Genomic DNA, 21722 nt, shown 5'->3' with positions numbered 1-21722 from the left:
CCAGGTTTCGCAAATTGAGTTCTGCAGGATGTTAATGTGGTTCATAGCCACACATCCCCATATGCGCACACCAGTGATGGAAGGATGATTTGTTCTAAAGTTTACATAAAAGAATATTAAATGAGCTGCTTCCTATTGCCGCAGAGGCCTCAAAGGTCAAGGACGACAGTCTCTAGTTCACGCCCACACACTGAAGGGACGTGCTTCCGAGGACGTGGACCCATCTCTGCTGCACCAGCCCAGCACCCCTTCAGCCTCGGTGTTAGGGAAGGCGGGTGGAGTAAAAAACTTTAGAGAGGTGAAAAAGTGAAGGCTTTTCAGGGAGCCAGGAGTCCCCTCTCCAACGCAGAGCAGGGTTGCCTCCCCCACAGCTCCAGCCAAGCAAGAAAAACTTCAGGAAGACCTTGTAAGAACTTGACATGCGGTCCCTGAAGCCAGGGGAAGAGGAGAGGAGGGAGGGCGGGACTTGGTATCTGACTCACATTTGAAAACACCTGAGAATGGGAGCTGAGGCTGATACTTCCCGGCTGGCAGGGAGCAGGAGAGCTGCTCTGGGCAGGGTCCAGACTTGCAATTTGTGACACAGAAAACATGTGTGTTTCTGGAGAGCCAAGTGTGAACCCCGAATCACACACACAAAACCCTAGGATGCAATTCCCAGTGAAGGCAAGCGATTGCACTTTCTAACGCACGGGCCCCTGTTGGCATTCCTCCAATGCATAAAAGTTGTGACAGTGTTCAGAGTGTCACGTGGTTGGTGGTTGAGTAAGTTTGGGAATACTGCATTATCAGATGGGTGGGGGATGGTAAGTAAGGAGTAGATAGGGGCTGGTCAGATTGTCTCAAAATCATGTGCCGTGGGTCCCTGCAAGGATCCCCGTGGCAGACAGGATGAGCAATCAGTTTGCTTAGCACTTAGGAGTGTGGGAGTTTCAGGAGGTGCCACAAAGATTGCCATTGATCTTGCTGCCCAGGAGGTGTGGACAGAGCTCCAGTGACCTGCAGGGAAGGAGTTACATTTGTCTTTCTGCCTGAAGGCTCTTGTCAATTACGGGGTTCTATAAATGTAAACTGGGCGCCCTGCTGGGGAGAAGGTGGAAGGACTTTCTCTCTCTGCTCCTTCTTATTAGTGAGGATGAAACAGTCCCTGTCTGGGTGGGAGACATAATACAATAAGGCAGTTAAAAAAAAAAAAAGATCCAGGGGTTGCAGAGAAGGAATTAAAACCAGTGACACGAGGCTGGCCAGAGGAAGGATGTAGTGTAGAAGAGCAAGGGAAGGGGAAGGCTTTGAAGCTGGAGTGGTGGCAGGTCGGGGCTCTGTCTGCAGAAGGCAGAGCTGCCCCTTCTGGGAGAGTTGCTGCAGCTCAGGCTTGGAAGCAGTAAAGGAGCAGGTTCATGGAGTCTTGTGACTACTGATCTAGGAGGAAAGACTCCAGGGTGGCCTGGAAGTCTGCAAGCTGTGTGGAGGTGTCTGCATGCAGATGGGATCTGCCTGATCTGGCGGGGAGCTGACTTCCTGCAGTGACTGAGCATTCGCCAAGAGGTATGGGACCGAGCAATCACTACCCACTTCTCCAGGATGTGTGGGCAAAACGGATCCAACCGCAGTGGCTTAAAACTTGTCTCTAGTATTAATAGTCTAGAGCAGCGGTCGGCAAACTCATTAGTCAACAGAGCCAAATATCCACAGTACAACGATTGAAATTTCTTTTGAGAGCCAAATTTTTTAAACTTAAACTTCTTCTAATGCCACTTCTTTAAAATAGACTTTCCCAGGCCGTGGTATTTTGTGGAAGAGCCACACTCAAGGGCCAAAGAGCCGCATGTGGCTCACGAGCCGCAGTTTGCCGACCACAGATCTAGAGCCGCGGTTTGCCGCTCTGTTGACTAATGAGTTTGCCGACCACTGGTCTAGAGGAAGAAGACTTAAGGCCTTCAAGACACAGGATATTGACTCAAAGCACCACAGGATGATAATTTAGAGGAGAAAGGAAGGTGTGTGGAGTGAACCTTGTAGAAAATTTCAAAGAAATGGGTCATGGCCTTCTGGACTGTGCTTTGAGATGCTAGAATAATGAGTTTGTTACCGCTAGAGGCTACTGGAAATAAAGGGCTTTGTGAGAAGCAAACTTGCTCCCTTGATCAAGAGGGCTTGAAGCTGAAATTTGAGAGGATATAAGACAAACTCGGATGAACTAGTAGTCAGGAGATGGCGGAGCATGAAAGGCATGGTCTGGAACAGGCATTCTCAAGCCCAGGAACATCCGTTCTCCATGAGGCCAATTGTTGTTTAACTGAGGAAGGTTCTTTGATGAAGGACGAGTGGGAAACTCCAGCTTCCACCGACCTCATCAGGCTTCCATAGGAAAGGACCTCTCACACCAGCATGCATGGGGACTTTCACAGGGGAGTAGAGAACAAAGTGTTCCATTACTTCTTTGACCACAGAATCTTTTTTCCCCCATGGTCAAATCTTAATGTATCATGATAAAGCGAGTGATCCGAGTCACCCCATTTGGGAAACACGGATCTAGGGGAATGTAACAGTTCTGTAGAATTTCTTCCACAATTCTGCAAGTTGCTGAGTAGCACAATTAGCATTGGAGAGAGCTCAGTAGAGTTCCAGTCTCTGCCAGAGTTAGGAACCGAGTTAGAGATGAGCAGCTAAGTCAGAAAGAAGGACATCGAGGAGTGCCTTTATTTCTAATCAAAGCTGGGTGGAGAATGTGGCTTAAGGTCCTTCAGTCATGTGGTCGTATGGGCTTAACTGTGTCTCTCGAGAGTTCACCTATGGAAGCCCTCACCACCCAATGTGATGGTGTTTAGAGCTAGGGCCTTTGGGAGGTAATTAGGTTTAGGTGATATCATGAGGGTGGGGTCCTCATGATGGGGTTAGAGCCTGATTAACAAGAGAGATTAGAGAGCTCTCTCTCTCTCTCTCTCTCTCCTCTCTCTCTCTCTGCCATGTGAGGACACAGGGGGAAGGCAGCCATCTGCAAGCCAGGAAGACAACTCTCACCAAAAGCCACCCAAGCTGATACCCTGATCTTGGACTTGCAGCTTCCAACAAGTGTAATGTTGTTTGAGCCACCCCATCCCTGGTATCTTGTTATGGCAGTCTGAGCTAAGACATGTGGGGTTCCTAAAGTGAACTCAGCCTACACAGTCCAGCGGAACTCAGGGAAAATGTGGTCCTTTGCCATGAGGAAGTTTACCACTTGGTTAAAATGGGCCAGAATTGTGGCTGGTGTGCAGCTCCATCATGTAGGCAAGTGTGTTCTCCTAGACTCACCAACTGAACATGTCATGCCTTCTACTTCAGGGATGAGAGGAAAAGGGGTGGGAGGAGAAATTAGGATACACAAAAGTGTGTTCTTTCTTCACAATTTCATACTCAGCGAAGAAGTTAAACTAATGAGGAAGAATTTGGAATGATATTTATGTCCCGGGTGACCATGAAATGAAACCAAACGGGGTGAAAAGAGAGTGATCTCATGGGTATGTACGACCTGACATGGTGCCTGGTACATGGTGTGTGCTCAATGAGTATTTGCCTAATGGGGAAATCTGTGAGATGCATCTGTGTCTCCCTGAATACTCGTGGAAATTCCAATGAGTTCATTAAGATGAAGAAATTCTTCTTTTTAAAAATATATTTTATTGATTTTTCACAGAGAGGAAGAGAGGGACAGAGAGTTAGAAACACCGATGATAGAGAAACATCGATCAGCTGCCCCCTGCACAACCCACACCGGGGATGTGCCCGCAACCAAGGCACATGCCCCCGACTGGAATCGAACCTGGGACCCTTCAGTCCGAAGGACGATGCTCTATCCACTGAGCCAAACCAGTTTCGGCAAGATGAAGAAATTCTTCAATGTCTACTATGTTCATATCTATGGATTCAACTCGACTGCATATGCAGGTCTACATGCAGGGAAAAGAAAAGACTCAGCGAGCTACGTGTGTCCTCGGGAGCTAAAATGGAGGTCAGAAGTTCAGTGTGGATTCTAAGGACTCTTGGCAAAGAGTTAGGGGTGGGCACTTGGGGCCATGGCTCTGAGACCCGGGAAAATCTGGGACCTTTGTAATATTTTTTCCATCATGTATTCTTCCTTGATCTTCTTCCTCCACTGCCATTTTTTCCCATCATGGTTAATAGTAAAATTCATAAAAGGCAAAGTCCTTCGAGTTTATCTTTGGAAGCATCCAGGAGACCAGGAGAGAGGTTCAGCCAGGCTTTGGGAGAGGGATGCCCAGGGACGGAGCGAGCATGGGATTAGTGACAAGGAGGAGTGCAGTGCCCGAGCTAGTGTGGGCCAGAGGAGGGGCCCTGAACCTTCAGCAGTCACAGGACTTTGGGGTTTCACTGGGGTGGGACAGATGCCTAAAGATGAAATGTAAGGATGCAATTTGTTTTAATAAAACAGGTCTAAAATTTCGGGCTTGTGGAATAGCCATTGCATCCAGATAATGAACCTAAAGTGAAGCAGTTCAAACCTGAAAGGTGAAACAAAGGTTTATCATAATGGACTCCAGGTCTTCTCATGCAACAGGCATTTCAAGGAGCCCATTGGCTATAAAGCCACACACTAATTCATTAGCTACACAGTGTGCATTACGTAGTTCTATATTGGTGATAACAGTTGAGAATTGGGAATGCAGAGTAAAAAGTAATAATTGCTGAGGGTCCCTTTGTTGTCGGGTTTTTATTTTTAAAACCTCCTGATCTTTGGTCTTTTAGTTTACTCAGGTATATGCTATACGCAGAACTGCAAGATCATGGTCAAGGGTTTTAAGAGAGATGACCTATGCATTGAAGGACAAACAGAGCTGCACTGAAGTATGGTTTTAAAACATTTTAAAACCAATTTATTATTTTTAGCTTGCAATAACAAGAGAAACTTTGAACTATTAAAAACACCTTTAGTTCTGAAAGCATTGGAAGAAACACAACTTTGCTATTTTGAGCCTGAAATTCTCTCCTCCAAATTCTTTCCCAAAGAAACCATTGTTCCTGTACCACAATTTCCTGACAAAGGTTGTGTTTTCTCAGGAACATCACTTCTATGTTCTGTGGGAGGATGAGAAGTGCTCAGAGGGCTTGTGGTGTGACATGTTCCTTTTCTATTCAGCTTCTTACCTCAGATGTCACTTTTCTCGGAAATCCTCCCTGTCTCCATCCCAGGGTTGGACCTATCACAGGGGGTTATTATTGTGTATTTCCATGGCGCCCACCCCTCTAGACCTGATTTCGCCTTCCTGAAGGGCAGGGGCTATGTCTTGTTTATTGTTTATGGCACACCAAGCACAACACAGACCTTCAATAAATATCAATTGAATAAGTGACCCGACAAAAGATAGAATTTTGGTGAGGTTAAAGGGACATTGAGGTCTTGCAGGAATCTGGAAGAGCTCATTTGGCCAAACCAAGACACAGGGAATGAACAGGAACAAGTGAGTTGAAGAGGAGCGGGATAGAAAGGAGGAGAGGAGACAGCAAGACGGGGTCCCTGTGGATGGAACAGTATTTAGAACCCAAGGAAAGCAAAGACACAACCCAAACCCGTTCTGTTAGATCAGGAATGTGATGTTCTCGAAACACTTGAGATGATAAAATTTCAAGTTATTAAAGTATCCTTTCCATGGGAAAAGGTTAGGAGGTTAGAGATTTTCAGACTCAAAATAACGGATGATGCGAGATCTGCAAAGAATTAAGAGTGTGTACCAGTGGGGATATCAGCGAAGCAGACATCTGCTGGCGGTCTAACTCCGTGAAAACACATCAACTGATAAACTGTTGTAAAAGCCTCATAATCATTTCACTTTTCAGTGGCTGGTAGAAGCAATAACGGAGACGGACGCTGTGAGCTTGACAGTGATGGACACAACACAGGGCAGCGATAAGGAAGTGGAGGAGCTTGATTTGAGTCCCCCTCTCTCTCCCTCCCTCCCATTTTCTCATTTTCCTTCAATGCTCACTGTGTGTGTGGTGTCAGAGATACAAGATGAAGATTAATAACATTCCATTCATTTCTGTCCGCCAGGGGCTCACAGCCTGGGGAGAAAATCGCTAGCAAAACTTAACTCAAAAGTAACGTAAGAAGTGATATCTCTGGTGCAAATGGTGAGACTATATACATACAGAGTGAGGTACCCGGGGTGGCACTGGCTAGGGGGATGGTTCCACTGTGCTGTTGCCCTACTAGAATGCATACAAGTTTCTACTTCAATCAAGTGAGATGTGCAAGGGGTTTTTCAAGAATTCCAAGTGGAGGCGGAAGCATGGGCATAAAAGGGTGTCCTGGTGTACTTAGGGCAGGCGTCCTCAAACTACGGCCCGCGGGCCACATGCGGGTGTTTTTGCCGTTTTGTTTTTTTACTTCAAAATAAGATATGTACAGTGTGCATAGGAATTTGTTCATAGTTTTTTTTTAAACTATAGTCCGGCCCTCCAACGGTCTGAGGGACAGTGAATTGGCCCCCTGTTTAAAAAGTTGGAGGACCCCTGACTTAGTGGGATGATGAACTTAAGCGGTAGCTGAATTGAGAGAAATAAAGGAAGGGCCCTAAGGTCAGGCTGGGAATGTGAACCGGTAAACCATGTCTGCCTTCCCACATGTTGTACGTGTTAGATGAGTGTGAGTTATAACAGCAAACAGACAGGAGGTTTGAAACGGAGGAGTTACATGATTAGATTTACATTTGAGCTTAGAACTGACTGAGCGGTTCATGGCATGTGAAGGACCAGTGAATGCTGATAATAAAACACAATCCACCTGACTTAGCTTTGAGGATCATGGACTTTGAAAGGGTCAGCAAAAAGACAGGGATGGTCTTAGAGCTTCGACTGTGGAAAGAGAGAAGTTGTTAGGAGATGCTATAATATGTAACTCTTGATATATGTACTGATTCATTTATTCTACAAAGGTTTTTGAAGTCACAAATGTATGCCAGGGATTGTTCTAGGTCTGGGGATAGAGCTGGGAACAAGACGGCCCTGACCCCTGCCCTTGGGGAGCATAGAGTCTGCAGGTGGGGAATGTCCGGCCCGCGGGCTGTATAAGGCCCTTGAAGTCATTTGGTCTGGCCCTGCCAAGGCAGTAGGGGTGAGTTAATTAAGTGTTAAACCAAATATAGTAGACTAATGTTTAAGTTGATAATGTTGTATGGCCCTTGAATGGTGTTATAAATATCTAAATGGCGCTTGGCAGAAGAAAGGTTCCCCACGCCTGGTAGAGGACACGGTCTCAGCTGTGAAATCAATGTAATGGGTTCTATCTAGAAGTATAAGGAGGAGGAGGAATAAACAACATGGCACAGAATAGAGTAGAACAGAAGCTGTCAGGGTACATCCCACACAGTGGGAGTAAGACGTGCTCCATTAAACCCTTCCTCCCATGGCCCCTGTGATGGCACCACAGGCACTGGGCTGTGATGTAAGATGTACATCTCACTGTGGGTCACACTCAAGAATACGGAAAGCTGCTGGCTTTACGCCTGTCCCTGCTGAAGTCCCTTCCTGAGGCGACTCAAGTCCATGGTCCCTGCGCCTTCTCTGCGGACTCTATACCACCAGGCTCTCTCTCCTGCTCCTGGCACCTCTTTTTCATTCTTTTAACGCTGACTTCATGGGTTTTTTGGTGGTGGCAAGGAAGTTAATTGGATGCCAAAGTCAGTGTGATTGGTGGGCACTGATGGGACAGATACTGTGGGGCTGTCACTGGCTCCGCGGGTGGACAGGGAGGCAAAGGCCAGGTAATAAGAACGACCAGGCATGGAAGCTGTGAGAGTGTTTTCTAAGATGAAGGCACAGAGCCCACCAGAGCTATTAGCACAAGGGGACCCTGGCACCTTGCAAAGATAGCAAAAATAATAAGAAAAGGAAGTAAAAGTATCCATCTGGCATCCAAGAATCTCAGAGATCTGGCTTGTTGCTAATGATTGCAGCTCAGCTCCCAGGGTCCTGGGAGGCTCCTAGCAGGCGTGCGGCAGGCAAGGGGACCGGGGCTCTGAGAGCCAAAGCCCTGCCAGGAGCCGTGCAGGTCGCTCTTCCTCTGCAGGTTTGGCCAGTCCTCCTGACAGCGCTGGAGAAAGGCCGGGTCAGGCCATCACAGCTCATGGCCCTGAGGTTCCCGGAGGAAAATAACTCGAACAAGGTCGCTCATTCATTTCATCAGCATCGTTCTCTGTGCTCGGCTCTGCACTGGGCACAGGGATACAGTGATTGACAAGATAGTCAAGATCCCTACCCTCAGACAGCTTCCAGAGATAGACCACTGGTATCTGAACAGAAAATGCAGACGTTTAGAGAGTGGTCAGCGCCGTGGGAACAGCGATGGTGCCGGGTGATAGGAATGATGGGCCTGTTTTAACGGCTGTGGTCAGGGGAAGCCTCACCGTGGGCGTGACATTTGAGCTGAGATGCCTGATGAGGAGCCGGGTGGGAGGGTCTCTGGGAGGAGTCTCTCAGGCGGAGGCTGCAGGGTACCACGTCCTCGGTGGGCATGCGCTTGTCACGCTCAAGGGGCAGGAAGACGGCCCGGTGGCTGGAGCTGCATGGGGAAGAAAGGGGTCCCTGAGGCCCCCCCTACCCCTCCAGCTAAGGCTTGATCAAACATCAGATAAGCAGAAACACCACCAATTATATGGATAAGGCATTTATGATGGGGATTAGACCTTGTGCAATGGTGGGAACTAGAGATCGAGTTTAGGTGAGGCTGCTGCTTCTAGACCTGGTGATGGGCAGTTGTGAAGGGCATAAAGTGGGGCCAGCAGTGACCTATGCGACCGGCAGGAGCTGGCCCCCTTTGCCACGGAGCTGCCCTCACTGGCCCAGGATGTGAATGGTTAAGGGACCAGATGGGGCAGGAGCTAGAGTCGCTGCAGCCGTGTCAGCAAGGTGGGGCAGCAGGTCAGCGATGTGTGGGAGCAGTCACAGTACTTGGCTCTGGACCAACCTCCATGGTGTGTGTGTGTGTGTGTGTGTGTGTGTGTGTGTGTGTGTGTGTGTGTGTGTTGGAAGAGCTTCCATTTTTTTCCTTCTGCTTCCAAATCCCATGGAAATGACTCCTGTGGCTAATGTGCCCTGGAGCTGCAGTGAATTCTGGGAGGCTAGTCCAGACTACTGGATCAACACACCCCTCATTCTTCGTCCACTTGGCATACATTTCTATAGCTTTTAGCCATATTTAACTTCTCAGTAAGGACAATAGCAGAATACTGCTTCCACCTAACATGGTTTTATATGTAACTAAACACACACTGGCGGTCTCCCCCGCAAAAGGAGGCAAAGTCCTTTATCCATCTTAGGGTGATGTCCATTCTTTTTCTAAGTTGCATTCCTCTTTGCTATCTTATAACTTGAATATGGAGATATAAGATTAAATACCATTAAGCACATTTTATGTTACATGGTAGGGAAATGAGGGAGGGAAAGAAAAGTAGTTAATATATATGCAAATGTATTCGCTTCACAATAAGAAACACTCATAACTGTTACAGCTCTTGGTTCTGCAACTGGCCGTGTAGTGGTAGCTGATATTTATAACGTCCTTTTACCAGATGCAGTTCACATTCCCTCTGCCCTCAGCAGGCAGTTGGCTCCGTACAGTTCTGCGCCTGGTGGCGGGTGACTCAAACGCTTACTCCTGAAGGGGATGGGTCACTGGCAGGCCCGCCTGTGCTGGGTTGTAGTTTTCCATTTGACCTTCATCACAGGACATGGGAGGCACCTCAGGGCATCTCTCCTCCCAGACACATGCCCCTTCTTACCCTGACTGTGTAATAATAACCCAGTTCCTGCCTGGTAGCCAAGATCAGGAGTCCTCTTTGCCTACTGATCACTGGCTCCAGACACTGAGCATGGCCAGATGCACGTCTCAGCTTCCACTGTAATTGAATTGTTGCTGTGTCCTCAGTGGCAGCGTTTCCCCCTCTATCTAGAATCCTCCATGTGCCCGCCAGCTGCTAGGCCTGGGAAACACAGAGGGGAGGAACATGGTCCCTGCCCTTAAGAAGCCACTATAACAGATGCTTCTGGGAGGCCTTGCTCAGGAATGATATTTAAGTGAAATCTGAATAGTGGGAAGGATTTGGTTATGAAATGATCTGAGCAGGAGAATCTAACGGCCCCACTGGACCATTAAAGTAAAGGAGAGAAGACAAATACCATATGATTTCACTGGTATGTGGAATCTAATGAACAAAATAAATAAACAAAATAGAAACACTCGTAGGTTACAGAGAACAGATTGACAGCTGTCAGAGGGGAGGTGGTAGGGGGCTTGGTGAAACAGGTGAAGGGATTAAGCAAAATAAAAAATAAAAAATAAAAAAGCAACACCAAAACCTTACAGACACAGACAACAGTATAGTAATTATCAGAGGGGAAAGGGAATGGGGGGAGGTGGAGGAGAGTATAGGGGGGATAAATGGTGATGTGTATTGGGGTGATGAACACACAATACAATGTACAGATGATGTGTTATAGAATTGCATGCCTGAATCTTATATAATTAACCAACGTCACCCCAGTAAATTCAATAAAAGGCAGCTCTTCTCACATCAATGATTCCCAAACTCCTCACACACACACGAGCAGAGAAGTATTGCCAGGCATTTAATTAATACACATATAATATTTTCAAGATTTTGTGAAGTTTGTGATTTTATCAGCTTTCAGAATTTTGTTATATTCTCTAAATCAATGTCCACATTAATAGCTTAAAAAAAAAAAGAGTAAAGGAGAAATAAAAGCAACAAAAATGCCATTGGCCTCCTGGTTAGATATATGGGTTGAGACGGGGCTGAGCTGGAGGTTCTTTCAAAGGAGACTAAGCCCAGGGACATCGGGGAGGTTGCCAGCTGTGACCTGCCTGCCGTCACCCCCCGGTGCCCGCCCCCCTCACTGCACAGCTGCCGAGACCCCCGGCTGCCACAAGTCTCCAGGTCCCAGCCTTCCCTGGTTGATGTGCATCGGCCTGGTGCTCCGGCTGAGAACTCAACGATGCACGTAGGCAGTCTGTGATGTGAGCAGGTAAACGTGTGTTTCCTAATTCCACCAGAGCTGGGAGCCAAGTCTCAGGGAGCAAACACGTAACCAGGTGTCTGGAGTGGGCGAGGCATTACGCTTATGGCAGAAGGCCAAGGGGCTCTTTGCCGCTCGGAAGACCCAGGCTTTGTCCAGAAGGCTGTGGGGGAGACCAGCTCTTTGGAAGGAACTGTAAGTTTCTGGCAAAGCAGATGGACAAATAAGGCAGTTCAAGCCCTGGCTCAGTACTTGCACTGCGTTTGCTGCCAGCTTACTGTGTGATCGTGGCCAGGTCATTTTTCTGTGAGTCTTGTTCTCCACGGAGAAATATGGACATCAGATTGAGTGAATGCTAAGGTTCCCGGCAGGTGCCTTGATTCTGGGGTTTGAGCACTGAGTCCAGGAGCTGAACCCCACACAGGGCAATTGCAGGATGGGGCAGTGATCAAAACGTGTTCTCCCAAATGATTTGATATTTCAGTATTTCAACTACTGCACCTAAGTTGCTATCATGGAAGGAACCAGAATTTTGTGGAATTCTGTGAGGTTTAATACAATGTTCTGAGGATGAGAAATGCACATAGTAATACTAGGAAGTACTATTGCTGTCCCTCTCAGTGCCCAGTGTCCCTGAGGATGCCAAGCCAGGCTTGCTTGGTCCTGCTTGTGCCCTCGTTCATGTCTGGGGAAGGTGGGGATGGGAGTGGTCTTACATACCTCTCCAAATTTCTGTTCTCAAAAGAAAACATATTTTTGCCAAAAGGTTTTTAAAAGATGCAGTTGGTCTATGCCATTGGGCTCGAGGACTCCCTGTCAAATTTGCTTCTATTTCCCTCAGAACCACGCTCTGTACTCAATACTCAAAAGCCAGCTTGAAGAATGGGATTGCAGTATGCAGACACTCTGACGCCCAGGAGATGTGATAGCATCTTGTGATAGCTTCTGCCGATCTGCCGATGCTTGCTGCATTTGTTCTTTCAGTTCATAGGCATCTACACCCCCCCCCTTGCAACTAATGTGATTCTTTAATTACAGGGGCTGATGGCCAATTGGCCACTTGGCTAATGAGCTGCAGACTTAGCAGGATCAGTGGGTGCAACCAGCAGGCCTGTCATTAGGGCACCATTTCTCAGAGAAATGGAAATGGCTCTTCCAATGTGAATGCTTCCTCCTCGAACAGGATGATTTGTCCTCTTAGTCTTTTCTTTGTCTTTTTTTTTTTTTAAAGGGAGATGAAAAGTCATTTTGGTTCTCCCAGAGAGATGGGGACATGTTGCCACAAACAGGGACACAACAGACAAAAAACACAGACGGTCCTGGGCACTCCTGCCCGGTGCCAGCATAATATGAATCACAGTGTACTGGTGCCAGCCCAGGCCTCTCTCCCCCCAGGGCTCGTAATCAGAGGTGGGTTTACCTTCAAGGCAATAAATGAAGCTGAAGAGTCAGGACCCCACTTGCATGAGATTCTCTTGAGGCTCTGGAGGAAACCCTAGCCATGTGTTTCCATGAGCCTGTCTGTCTTAGCCCATCCAGGCTGCCATAACAAGTCCCAAAGACGGGGCGGTTTATAAACACAGAACTTTCTGAGATAGCTCTGAACTCATGCCTCTCTGCAACCTGCCCGGTGGGTCTCTGGTTGTGTCCAGCTTTCCTCTCCATGCTGCCCAGTCACTGCATCTTCAGAAGTTGCTGATAGCTTATGTCCTTATAAGCATCATCAGTGTCTTTGCACCTGCCTCTTCCAGTAGACCATGAACTCCCGGAGGCAGGGGCTGCGTGATGCCCCCCTCCATGCTCTGTGCCCTGCGTGGAATCCTGTATGTCCAGATAGTGGTAACTGCATAGGTTGATTCCAACCACAGTTTAGCCCCTTATTTGGTCTTTGATCTTAGGCAAATGACTCAGCTTCTGTTTATGAAATTGGGAGATAATAGTATATACCTACGAGGGTTGCTGTGAGCATTAACGTGGTCAATAAATATACAGAGTGGCACCTGGCTCAGAGAAGCATTATATCAGTGGTAGTATCACCTACCAGTTTTAGGAGGTTAGCACAATGCATGCAAGGGCTCTCTAGTCTGACTGCAAGGATCTCTGGCCTGACTCTAGATCTGGCTCTGCCTCCAATGTGCTGTGTGTTACCAGGCAAGCACCTACCTATCCCTGCCTGAGCTCCTGCTCAGTACGGGAGACTAGGGGCTCGGTGGATCCTTCTAGCTGGGACGTCGCACACTTTTCATCCTTCTAAATTCCATTAGCTCAGATAGAAGGGGTAAAAAAACAAACAGACAATCTGATCCCATTGTAGCTAAAGTTTTCTCTTTGTAGCACCTTTTAAATGTGAGAGCCAGAGAGAAAGCTCCATACATCTGCAGTAAGCCAAGAGCTTTACTAAAATAATTGCAAGATGGGGCTGCAAGTGAACTGCCTTCCCACCTGCTAATTGGAATCGGCCTCCCTCAGTTCCCACACATCAAAAGCCTAAAGGAGGCCACCCCCATATCACCTCACCTGAAAATAGAGGTGGGGCTCATGGCTGTGTTGCAGACACTTTGCCTTCATTTTCTAAATTTATTCAACAAGACACATGTTGGCACTGGGAGGAAAGTTGGCACTGCCCTTTTATAAGCACTTGGCCTTACTTCCTTAGACTTTGAAACATCTCACCTCACCCCTAGCCCCTGGCCCAGCATTTCTAAGGTAAGGTAATCAAAAGAGCCATGGTATGCAAAAGTCCTGTAGTGGAGGCACTTTCTGGGAACCAGGAGAAGGTCAGAGTTACGGGACCCTGAAGGATGTGGCTTGAGATGTGGTGGTGAGCAGGGGCCAGTTATTGCAGGACCTTAAACTTTTGTGCAATAGTTTAGTGTCCAAGAGAATTGGAAAGCCTACTGGCAGGTTTCAAGCAAGGGCAGGGATAGGGATGGGGGCTTAAGTTTAATGGAAGGCTAGAAAGCAGGATGAGCCAGAGGAGCTGGGGCATGGAAGGTCACCCAGGTAAGGCTTGGGCACCAGGTAACAGGCATGAGGTGGTGCCTGGAACACAGGAAGCAGGCAGAACCTGGTTTCTAAAACTGGGACACCGGTTAGCAAGAAAAGTAGCAAGGGCATCCATCCTTAGGTTGTGGCTGAGTAGAGTCTGGGAATCACACCCTCCTGCGGGTTCCTGGGGAGAAGATCAACTATGGCCTGTGCCTGGACAAGGACAACTGAGTCTGCAGGTGACACCTACCTGGGACTTGAGGGCTTCAGGATGGGCCACACAGAGTTTAGGGCTTGAAATCAGGGGGTATCCTGAAGGACCTAGGCTTGGCCCTATCTTTGAGAAGCTGGGGAAGTGGAGGGGGACAGGGAAAGGGAGAAATATTGAAGTAACATGTCCCAGGTGATACATCAAGACTTGTTCAGCCCCTTTCTAAGCAAGTAAAAAGATTATGCTCTACAGTTATGTAAGAAGCATGGAGAAGAAGACCCACTTCCTTATTTTTCATGCAATTGCATTTAGAGTCTCCCTAGCTAAGAGCTCGCCAAGGTCATTATGATGGGCATTTTCTCTTGCAGGGACCTGCTAATTTATCTCATTATAGCCATGCCTCTCTATTCTCCAAGGATGCATAATAGACATCTAAATTCTGCCTCCTCCTTTAAATCTGAACCATGGGAAAGGCCCAGTGATTTATTGGGTCAGGACCATTCTTCCCATTCTGTCCTCCAAATTGTCTCCACCCTCAGTTGTTACAGAACCATTATCACCTGTCTGGAGTAAGCCCCATTAGCTAAAGAGCACATGAGCATAGATGGCTTTCTGGTGCCGATCTTTGGAAGGAGTTCCACCCAGCTCAGGGCCCCAAGGGGGCAGGAGATCAGGAGGGTTCATTTGGATGGGAGGCAGAGTGATCGCCTGGAAAGAGACAGGACTCCAGATTCTGGTTCTCATTTTGCCACTTCTGATCTAGTTATTCATGTGAAAATGTTTTCCCTAGTATTTCCTAAGTGCCAGACATGGACTGTGCTCTCAATGATACTTGAAGTCCTATAATAATAATATAAAAGTCATATGGACTTATTTTAGTACCTCCACTTATCCAATTAAAGGAATTAAAAGAGTTCAGTGGAAATAAATCTATATTTCAGTTTGAGATACTTCAAGAATGTCTTAATGGAAGAGTTAGCACTTGAACTAGGCTTTGAAGAATGGAAAGGGGCTGAGAAAATCTTGACCTGGAACGTGTTACTTATCCTTTCCATCACAGTTTCTGATCACATCTGAAAAAGGGAGAAGCTTTCCTCTAGGTGCATACATTGATCAACTTTTAGTGAGCACCTTCTGTGAGGCAGGGCTGAGATAGACAGTGGGGATAAAGGTGGAATGAATGGGATCTCTTAGTCAACAACCCCCAAAGACATCACAATGTGAAGCGTGATTGCTAGTCAGGAAGCCATCTGTTTACCAAGTTCTGGGTTTCCCAGACACGCCCAAATCTCTGTTTCAGGACCAAGGCCAGCACCCTGACCTGCCTTCTCTGGTGATCGTTGTTGATAAGATTCTACATGCGTTTTCAGTGTTGGTGCCTAGTCCTGAAGTGTTTTACAGACATGATTAATGCCATCATATCTGGTTGGGGGAAAAGCAGAGAGTGTGGAAGTTTCTAGCAAAAAAAAAGTATATAAGCGTGATTATGGAAGGAATAAAAGTAGGAATCATTAAACAAATAGTGGTGATAAAATAATAGATGCTGTGGTCTATGTGGGAGGACCTGATTGAAAGGCAGAACGCACACCATGAAGCATGTGCAGGAGGATGTGTGTGCAATGATCACTCATCAGGAAGAAAAAGCAATAATAGCGACACTATTCAAACCCCTTCAATTTGTCAGGCACTTTCTAAGTGCTCTCTCTATTCATTAACATACTTATTTCTCACAAAAACCCTTGGGTAGTGGGAGTCACTATAATCATTATCTCCATTTTACAGATGTGGAAACTGAGTCACAGAGTGGGCAATCAACTTACCCAAGTTTACACAGTTAGGAAAAAAAGTATTCTCCCCCCTACTCCCTCCACAAATATATATTGGGTCTGTACTATGTGAGAGGTACTGTTCTAGACTCCATCTACTCACCTCTTTCCAGGTAACTTCATTTTGTCCTCACCACAGTCTGCTGTGGTGGACTCTAACCATGGCCATCATCCTGAGATTGAGAGAGGTTGAGTGACAGGGCCAAGGAGCCAGCGCTGAGAACTGAATCCAGCCCACCTAACTCCAGAGCCTGCCTTTGCATCGGAGAACACGAAGTGCAGAGTTTATGGAGAGAAGGGGACCCAACAGAAATACTCAAGTGAAAACCCAAATGGCTTTGTGGCTGAGGGCTCAGAACAGGGAGCAGCTGAGGTTTCTCCAGGATTTCTCTCAGCTTCCCCTCCATGCTTCATAAAGGAGGGTGGATGAGGGGCCACGGTGAGCTGCCCTGGGCTCCTGAAGCAAAGACTGAACGGCCTGGGCCTGGGAAAGCTGGCGCTCGTGTGCAACCAGCTGCCGACTTCAGGCAGATTACTTTTACTTGGATAAGTCTGTTTCCTCATCTGGAAAATAGAGGAAATACAGTCTGCTCTCCACTTACTTCACATCAGTGTTTTTATATAAAAGACTGAGTTATGTGGAATGCCGTGACTCAGGGGCTGTGGGAGAAAGCCCAAGTTGAGTGACTGACACCTGCACATCACTCACTCACTCACTCATGTACTCACTCAGCTGTGGGATCATAGACTCCTATCACAGCTAGAAGGGCTCTTGGAGGCTTATTCCACCAAATTCCCCCGAAGCAGGAATCCCATCCAGAACATCCTGAGTAATCCTTTGTGCCCACACCTCCAACGATAGCTAAATACTGACCTCTCAAGGACGGTCTCCCCATTGTTAAAAAAGTCATCAATGGAGAAATTTATCTTTCCATTTAGTGGGAAGTTGCCTTCTCCTACTGTTCTTATTCATTTAAAACGTTGACTACTGCTGACCGGCTGGCCATGTACTAAACACTCTGGGGCACCCAAGAAAAATGGCCATTGACATCGCCCTTGAGGAGCTGTGGATGTGTTTGAGGATGTGAGATTATAGAGACAGATAAGTAGCTGTCACAGCAAATGAAAAAATAAGAGTTATCAGAAGGCCGAGCCCGGTGGGGTCCACACAGAAGGTACAGAATGTAAGTGGCAGAGGGACTTGGAGGAGAAAGAATCCACTGTGGGCTGAGCAGCTGGGAAGACCTGCAGGTGGTGAAATCTCAGGGGAGCCTTAATGGAAGAGTAAGACTTGAACTGGCAGAGAAGAGGAGAGCACAGGGAGAGTGGGAACAAAATGCAGGGACAAGAATGCAGGGAGCCTGTGCCTTTGCCCTTCCAAATTCTCCCTACTGTGTGAGAAAGTGAAAGGTCAGAGCTGAAGTTTTCTCCAGGTTTAAAGCGAGAGAGAAAACTACAGTGAACTGGGCCTACTGGATAGCGAGGAGCCTAGCATTGCCGCTCCAAGCATTTTAGGATTTGGTGGAATGTTGTAATGTGTCTGGTGGTTAAAATCTGGAAACTAATAAGAACATGGACTGGGGTAAATCTCTGTTTTTACCTCTGATAGCCTGTGGCCCAGTGCAACTTCTTTACCATCTCTAAGGCTCAGTTTTCCTATCTATAAAATGGAGTCAATAATGGCACACAACTCATGGGATTGCTGGGAGGACAAAATGAGACATACGTGCAGGTAAAATGCTTATTGCACAGTTCGGACGCATGCTGAGCAGTTAGTGAATGTGAGCAGGTATTGTTGTTTCTGATACATGTGTTATATCACCTATACTCTTGGAAATGTGGAACCACTAAGCCTCTGTAAGCTTCAGGTTGGCATATTTTTCTCCCAGGGCTAAGCCATTTATCTTACTAAGACCCAAACTGGCAGCCGGGCTATGTTCTTTGCATTGTTCCAGATCCTTTTCTGGCAGGAGGTAGTAATGACCCCCACCGCGCCCCAGTCACCAAGTGGCATCTTAGCTAAAGGAAAAAGAGACCAACAGACCAGAGGGAGAAATACAGGCACTAACCACAGCTCTGTCACTGAGCTTGCATGAGCCAACTATCCCATCTTGTCCCATTTCTCCATCTGTCAAGTGAGAGTCTTGGTCCATCCTGATAGTCGTTGAGGCCCATCTTCCCTTGCACCCTGTGGGTTTCAATACACACATTATCACTACTCAAATGAGCTCTTGTCTTTTTCTAGCACTTTCTGCACATCATCATGCTTCCCCATCTATTATCTCATCTGCATCCATCACAGCCCCATAGGACCAGGGCAACCATTCTAATTCTCCTTTGACAGATGGAGAAACTGAGGTCTAGAGGGGATAAGTGACTTTTGATGGACCCAGAGCCTCTGAGTAGCTGCATTTGGGCTTCCTATCCTTAGGCTGACTTCATCCCAGGGAATCTTAAAAAAATACTATTTTGTAAATTGAAGTTGTTTTTCTTCTTCCAAATGAAACAACCTATTTAATTTCTCTTCCAACAGCAATCTTTGTACCTAATTCCTCTAAACCTTTTTCATTGCAGTTGCCAAAATTTCAGGTTGCTTGCAGTACAAATATTAATTTGACTAATGAGACTTGAAAACTATCTGATCACATTTTCCAGTTTTACTGCAATATAGAAATTAAAGAAACATGCCAAGGTTAGAGTAGCAAAGCAGTATTGGGTGTTTCTCCCTGAAGAAAATCTTGGTGAAAGCTGAGACCTCTGGGTGGGTAGGAAGGTGAGGTAGGTATGTGCACCCATCCAAGCTGCTTAAATTAAACTTGAAAACATACTTGCATATTTGAACTATTGAAACTTGAAAACATAGCGTTTAAAAGTATGAAGACTAGAGAACATGGACTAGGTTTTGAGTTGTACCTTTGTCACTTACCAGATGTGTGAGGCTATTTACATTTTCTGAGCCTCAGTTTTATTATCTGTAAAGTGATGCTACTAGTGGAATCTACATCATAGATTGTTGGATTGAAGATTGAATAGGGCAGTTAGTATAGAGTATCCTTCATAATGTTGGGTGCATACCAAGAGCATTGAAAGCTTAGCTGACATTAATATTAGTTTAGGACCTAAAGCACACTTGTGTGTTAAAGTCCCCAGGGCCTTCATGTCTGTGTCCAAGCCCCTCAGCCAAGCTCTGACCTACCTACCTTACCTACCTACCCAATCAATGTCTCTTCTAGAGAGTCTTGGAGGCACCTTGATCTCGACAGATCCCCAAAGGAACTAATGATCTTCCTCCCATAAGGGAGGGTGGATGTCCTGCTCACCTCCGTGTCTCCAGTGTCTGTAACAGTGCCTGTCAGGCCATAGGTGCTCTGGAAAATTTGTCCAAGATTCATTTCAGTGATTACTCTGGCGATGAGGATCAAATGCTTGCTATGGATGAGGTTCATTGCTATCATTTCTACATTTTATTTCTAGAACTTCCCAAGTCATTTTGATTCAGTGACAGAAATTATTATCAGAAGATTGTTAGAGGAGCCGGCACAGAGCTGGGCATGCATTGAGGACACAGTGATGTTTGTGGATAGATGGGTCTCTACAGGACCTTTGCTTTTAGGGTGTGCCTTTCAGCTGACTAGAGTATATGCAACATCTACATGGAGCGTATAGAATGAGGGGTTCCAGGAGCATTTCATAAGATATTTGATACTCAGCTGCTTTTCATTTTAATTCATTCCCACACTCTCTCTTCTCCTGCACTCCCACTGCGCTGCCTTCATGGAGCAGATGTCTTCATCGGAACAGATGTCTCTGCTGAACTTTCTGGGACGGCTCTGAACCCTCCCTCAGGAGACTGTCACTAATTCAGCCCATGGCTACATGAACACGCCACCAAGCACTTGTCTTGTCCTATTTCATTACCAATTTAAAAAAAATCCTAGAGGTCCTCATAGCCTTCCTTTGCCCCATGTTGTTTTTGATCCAAATAGCAAACTTTCAGCTTTCCATAAGTCTGGATTTTAGAAACATAACCTTCTTATAAATTTACTGTAGCCATGTGTGCAGAGGAGAGTGTGTGTGTGTGTGTTTGGGGGAGAAGAGGTTTAGAAATGGGTGCTGGTGCCACAGGACAGGAACCAGAGAGTAAGGAGTTCTTAACTGTCTCAATCAAGGGTAAGGATAACAGGAGAGTTATATACAGTCAGAGACTTTCTGGGGCATCATACGTTCAACCACCAGGCACACCAAGTCAACCCATTGCTAGGGTTACCAACACAGAGAAGAGGAGAGGGTCTCAAAGCCAAGAACTGACAGCTTGACTTGGATGGAATGGGAGAAAGAGGAGCTCAGGATGGGATGCCTCGTGATCACAGTGTTTGGGGGCCAGAAGGCTCACAAAGAGAAAGGTGGGCCCAAAGCAGGAAGAATGATTACTTTGTTGGAAAGACTTTTGACATTACTTTGTGACCACATCATCACACTGACATGTGAATCTTAATGCAGAGTTTATGAAGAATTTTAACATGTGCTATTATATGAGACTAATTCTGCTCAAATGATTAGAAATAATTACATTCCCTCATTTTATAGCTGAGAAAATGAAGTCAGAGAGCAGTTAGGTGACTTGCCCAAAGTGACACAGCTAGGAAATGATTGAGCCAGGAGTCAAGTAGAGTTATGTCTACCTAGAAGTTTTGTTTTTTCTTTTTCTTTACTCCACAGATAATTATTTAGGGCTTGCCATATGTAAGACTGTGCTCAGTGCTCAGGAAACATCAGTGAATTAGAGAGACAAGGCACCCACTGTTCTGTCCCTTACATTCTCTCCATTATAACTATACTAGAGGCCCGATGCACGAAGATTTGTGCAAGAATGGGCCTTCCTTCCCCTGGCTGCCGGCACCGCCTTCGCTCTGGCCGGAGCAGCCTTTCTGCTCTGGCCCGGAGCCTCCTTTCTGCCTTCCCATGCTTCCCAGAGGCCTGAAGAGGCTGGGGTGGTAAGGAATGCCTGAGTCGTTGCCATGGCGATGACACAAGCATCCCACCCCGCCCCCGGCTGCTTGTATTTGCATATGCAAATTAACATACCATCTTTGTTGGGTTAATTTGCATACCCACTCCTGATTGGCTGGTGGGTGTTGCGAAGGTATGGTCAACTAGCATGTTACTCTTTTATTAGGTAGATTATAGAGATCTTGATGCAATGAGCAGAGTGATTGTAGCCTGTGCAATGATACAGCATATCTGTTCACTGAGAAGACACTTTCCAACCACAATTAATAATAGTAAGAGCCAGCACTTATGAAAGATTTATTATGTGCCAAGCATCGTAGGAAATGCATTCCAGGCATTATGTAATTTTTCTTCACAATAAGCCTCTGAGGCAGGCACTGTTGTAGCCATTTTACAGATAAAGAAATGGAGGCTTAAGGGAAAATTTTAATTGGGTCACACAGCTAGTTATATTAGAGGTGACTTTGGACCTAGAAGTTTCTGACTCCAAAGCTCATGCACTCATCACTTGGCTTTGCTGTGACTAGAAATGGTACTGCCTGAGGTGGAAAACAATAGGAATGGTAAGGGATGTATTCAAGGTGGGAGGCTCTACTGGACTTTGTTGGGAGATGCACTTTTCCTTCTTCTCGCTCTAATGAATAGGGCAGTGGTTC

The 21722-nt window shown here is 46.5% G+C and overlaps 1 long non-coding RNA gene across 3 annotated transcripts in view; it reads right to left on the bottom strand.

Annotated features, from left to right (window-relative positions):
* Positions 1-7369: 7369 nt before the first annotated feature.
* Positions 7370-21722, bottom strand: part of LOC114232653 (uncharacterized) — a 43673-nt gene continuing 29320 nt past the window's right edge. For 2 of the 3 annotated variants that reach the window (XR_003618740.2, XR_003618741.2), the window contains exons 3-4: positions 18126-18244; positions 7370-8288 (exon numbers count right to left, since the gene is read on the bottom strand). This is a non-coding gene — a long non-coding RNA (uncharacterized LOC114232653). Of the gene's footprint in view, positions 8289-16371; positions 16621-18125; positions 18245-21722 lie in introns of those variants that run through there. The other variant, XR_008556542.1, reaches the window with a different exon arrangement.

The sequence above is a fragment of the Eptesicus fuscus genome, chromosome 7 (assembly GCF_027574615.1).
Source record: "Eptesicus fuscus isolate TK198812 chromosome 7, DD_ASM_mEF_20220401, whole genome shotgun sequence".
Lineage (NCBI taxonomy): Eukaryota > Metazoa > Chordata > Mammalia > Chiroptera > Vespertilionidae > Eptesicus > Eptesicus fuscus.
Note: the sequence above shows the minus strand (reverse complement) of the source record. Positions and strands in the feature narration are given on the sequence as shown.